The sequence below is a fragment of the Alligator sinensis genome, unplaced genomic scaffold (genome assembly GCF_000455745.1).
Source record: "Alligator sinensis unplaced genomic scaffold, ASM45574v1 scaffold210_2, whole genome shotgun sequence".
Taxonomy (NCBI): domain Eukaryota; kingdom Metazoa; phylum Chordata; order Crocodylia; family Alligatoridae; genus Alligator; species Alligator sinensis.
The window spans coordinates 1,783,576-1,788,103 of NW_005841946.1; the positions used below are offsets into that span (position 1 = coordinate 1,783,576).

The window sequence follows — 4,528 nt, forward strand, 5'->3', positions numbered from 1 at the left end:
CCCCCCCCCCCCCCCCCCCCAGCCTGTGCCCGCGTCCCCAGACGGGAGACAACGACTAGGCAGCCCTCGGCCCAGCGCCCCGCCAGCCCATGCCCGTCCCCCATCTTGCCCAGCCCAGCGCATGCCCAACCCCCATCCTCCCCTGACCGCCCCGGCCCATGCCCCTCCTCCATCCCGCCGTACCGACTCCCCCTCACGGAGGAGAGAGTAGGGGGGGAGAGAGCGCTCCGCTCCTGACCGCACCGCCTGCGCCTCCAGCCGCGACTTCCGGGTACCGCCTTCCCTCGGGAGCCACGTGCCGGCCACGTGACCACGCGCAGGGGCGGGGCGAGGGATGGTGGCCATTGCCCGCCATTGTTACTGAGGCACAGCCCGGGAGGGGGGAGAGTGCGCATGCGCATGGGACTGGGACGAGGCGCATGCGCAGGTGTGGTTGTTGCAGGGGGAGCATAATGCAGCTACACTACAAGCGTGGTGTGGGGCTCCTTCTTCTCTTTTCCTGGTGTCTGAGCCTTTAGGGTGTGCCCAGGGCTTCTGAGTATGCTCAGGCTGTTGGGTTTTTTTAAAGAAAATGAAGTCTGGTCTTCCTAGTGCTAACAGGACTCGGAGAGCTGGGACCGTGGGAGACCGCCAAGCAGCGTGAGGCCTCCAGAGAGCGTCCTTGAAAGCCTGCCCCTTTCCAGCGGCATTTTACCCCCTGGCTAAAGCTCATTGCTGGGGGGGCGACAGCGGGATGCACGTGGTGGAACGGCGGCTCACCGTCGGGTGCTTTGAGATCCTTCCCAGGGTGCCTCAGGGCGCCGCAGACCGTTAGCGCTGCTAGGTCACGATTCACGAGAGAAATGCTGTTTGCACGCAGGGATCCAGTGTTAACCATCCTGACCAGTGGGGTTTCTCGATTCTTTGCAACAGGGCAATGGCTCTTGTTTTTCTGTAGTCAAATGAGTGAAAGCTAAGAGCTGGCATCTTCTGTGGGAGGCTTTGAGCCTCTGGAGGGGGACCTCGAGTCTGAAAAGGTGGAGAACCGCTGTGCTAAAGATCAAGGGCCAAACTCTGCTCTCCAGTGCAGACTTGCAGCTCTAGTATTGTCAATGGGGGTATCTGCCCGCCTGACGCTATGGGTTTGTTGGTTCAATTTTTACAAAAGAAGCTGAGGAAAGTTATGTTTTTCTCGTTTGCAAGCTGGCCATTAGGGTTTAGATCGTGATGAATAGAACTTGATGTTTTTCAGTGAATTTTGGCTGGTCCATAGGCCATATCTGTCCTGGTGCGAGCTGGCTCCAGTCACCTTATCTGATATTGGATGGCTGCATGGTTCAAAACTACAGAACCGAGATGGCAGACTGGTTTAATTTGGAGGCAGTTGTGCTTGGAAAGTGGACAGTGGATTTACATTCTCCACCAGGAATGGCAAGGACCAGGGAAAAAAAATGTCATTGACTAATTTTATAGAGCAAGTGTATGTGCAGCTGTTGTGGCATAAACCCACCAGATGGCTCTATCTGGAGAACTGCTCTCTGTTTTAAAAAAAGCCACAGTTGAATACTGTTGAAAAGTATTTAATGTCAAGAAAAGAGGTGTCTACAGAGAACAACTCTTCCCTCAGCCATAGCTACACATGCAGGAAGCTTCAAATAAAATGAGATCATACTTTGGAGATTACAGGACTGAAAAGAGTAATAAAATAGTGTTATGTCGCCTTTTCCCTGCTCCATGCACATATCATTTTGAACTTACCCATGCCCCTAAAGGGAATATTTGGATCTAAGTTTGTAAACCAGAATAGCTTATTGCTAATAGAAGTTTTGAAAACTGTTTCTTGAAAGGGTTTGTTTTGTTCGGGTTCTTGTTCTGTGTATGGAAAGGAAAAGTAATGAGCTGTTACTGCCACCTACCAGGGGGAAAAAAATCACAAATGCAGTATGATAAAACTGAAGTCTGCGATCTCTTGAACACTGATACACTTGCTGAACTTTTCACACAACAGTTGTCCTACTGACTTCAACAGTACTGCTCATTGCTATTCACATGTGCAAGTGGTCACTGCATTGGGGCCCTGGCTTATATGATGCATTTCATACAAATTCTCTCCTCAAACATCACACTGGTAGCTTTTGTACTGAGGACCTCTGCACTGTTTGGTGAGCTGGGCCCGTGTAAAAATATATTCCATAATACCCTGTTACAGGTCAAGGAAAATGGTCATGGCTATGAAATAGGGAGAGGTATCCTTCAATGCAACATCCCTGAAAAGGCTCTAAGATTTTAAGGGTTATAGTGGACAAGCAACTCAATGTAAGCATCTGCTATAATGCAATAGCTGACAGGTTTAAAGAAGCCAGACTCAACAATGACATATCTTTTCTAAGACACCTAGGAGCACACAACACCAGCAGACTTTCCTTATGCCTGAAGAAAGGTGTTTGTGCCTGAAAGCTTGCAGGGAACAATTTTTACAACTATTTAGTTTGTCTATTAAAATATATCACATTTACCCAAAGAACTTTGTATTCTTAGATCCATGCACGGGAGAGTAGTGAGGAGGATCAGGAAGGGTGATTTTACCTCTCCAAAAGGTTGTATAAGCTTTCAGCTTGAAAATCGCTCTAGTAGAGTTACCAGGTCATTGACACATCCATGTTGAACTGATTAGGTAGAATAAATAAGGCTGAAGCGAAGATCTCTGCCTTTTCTTGATTGCAAGTCTTCTATTTGGATATTACATGTTAGCACTATTAGATCTCTTGCTTGTATCTCAGGGAAGCATCCAGAAAGGGGGATTATGTATGCCATGTCATTCAAAATTCAAAATATTTTTTTTCAATCAAATACAGAACGAACAACTGTAGAAGAAGGTTACACAACAAAAAAATGAACCAAGCCACCACAGTTAAGTTGTTCAAGCCAGCAGAATGATGGCGATAGGGTTGTAATGGTGTTTCTGAAGGGAACTGCTATGTTTTGATTTTGGATCTCTTCTCAGAAATGTTCTGTTCTAGTGTTAGGCAGAAGGCAGAATAGAGCTAACGAGTAACTCAATCAGAGATGTGTAGCCTGAGCTTTTGTGGGACTGAGCTCACTTCATCAGCTGCCATAGTTAACACTGGGTTGCAGTGATTTTGTTATTTTTTAACTTTTTTTTCCAAGCTTGCCAGGGGCTGGCTTCCTTGCAGCTTCATCTTGTACCAATTTTTTCCCTCAACCCTGGTCTGCAGTGTCTCAAGTGGTCACTAGTAGCTTGCACTGACAGTCAGTGGTCACTGCTGTGGGGTAAGGATTCTTGTGGAAGAGCTCTTCTATTGGACCAAGTGCATGGCACAAATTAATTTTGTCATAAGAAACCATTAGTGTCCAGGCTGCAGATACACCAGGCTGGGAAAGTCATGGTTATTATGTATGTTGAAGAAGTGAATCAACTGAACACTGTGACCAGTTCTGGTCCCCACATCTCAGAAAGAATATAGAACTGGAGAGGGTCCAGGGAAGTTTGGCAATCAGGATCATGAACAATTGATGCCTCCCGTGACTGGGAAGACACCAGGGTGGTGAGCAGAGACCGCCCGCAGACGCCATCAACAGTGAGGGGGCAGGGGGCGGGTGCAAGCAGCAACTACCAGCAGAAGCCTTCGGTGGCGGCCAATCTTGGGGAGTGGAGGGGGGGATGACACATGCCCCCCCAACTGTGCCATCCCTATGCGTCGCCTATGATCAGGATGATCAGTGGTGTGGAGGGGCACCACAAGTTTGGCAATCAGGATCATGAACAACAGAAGCTGGCAGCGGCTTCGGTAGCGGTCAATCTCAGGGTCGGGGGGCACATGCCCACCTGTGCCCCCTTGCGTGTTGCCTATAATCAGGATGATCAGTGGTATGGAGGGGCTTCTGAATGAGAAGAGAGTAAAGAGGCCAGGCCTATTCAGTTAAGAAAAGGGGGGACATGATAAAAGTATACAGGTTTCCCTCGCCAACCGCTGGGGTTAGGTTCCTGAAAGTTCCCCCTGGTTGGCAAGACAAAAAGCGCATGGGAAAAATGGCAGCCACAGCCACGAAAAACCGTGGTTACTCAAAATACCGTGCTAGCCAAAATGGTATATATATATATAGAATATTAAGTGTGGATACTCAAAACCGTGGTTGGCGAGGGAAACCCGTAAAAAAAACCTAAACGGTGAAGGGAAATGAAATAGGGACTTAATATTTATTCTCACAACACAAACACTTGGGGTCGCACAATAAAACTAGTAGGTTGTACGCCTAAAGCTAACACGAGGAAGTTCTTTGTTACCCAGCAGCAAATCAAGTGCGGGCTTCAGCACACAGCCCGGGGCTGACTCAGCGCTGTGCCCGCTCGGCCACGTGGAGGCTGCAAGCGCTGAGTCACCTCTCGCGACCACTGTCAGCGCTTCTCCCCGCGCACACGCTTGACCCTCGCGCCCTCCCGTCCAGCGACCCACAACTCCCGGCATGCAGCGATCCCGGTGGCCCGCCATGCCCCGCGCCTATCCGCTCCCTGCCCCCGCCGCCCCGC

The 4,528-nt window shown here is 49.4% G+C and overlaps 1 protein-coding gene across 3 annotated transcripts in view; it reads right to left on the bottom strand.

The window, feature by feature from the left end:
- SPG21 (SPG21, maspardin) overlaps positions 1–301 on the bottom strand; it is a 13,275-nt gene extending 12,974 nt beyond the window's left edge. The window contains exon 1 of one of the 3 annotated variants that reach the window (XM_025199578.1): positions 184–301. The gene's annotated coding sequence lies outside the window, so the exon portion shown is untranslated. The remainder of the gene's footprint in view (positions 1–183) is intronic. The other 2 variants (XM_025199580.1, XM_006020072.3) reach the window with 2 other exon arrangements.
- Between the last annotated feature and the right edge of the window lie 4,227 nt (positions 302–4,528).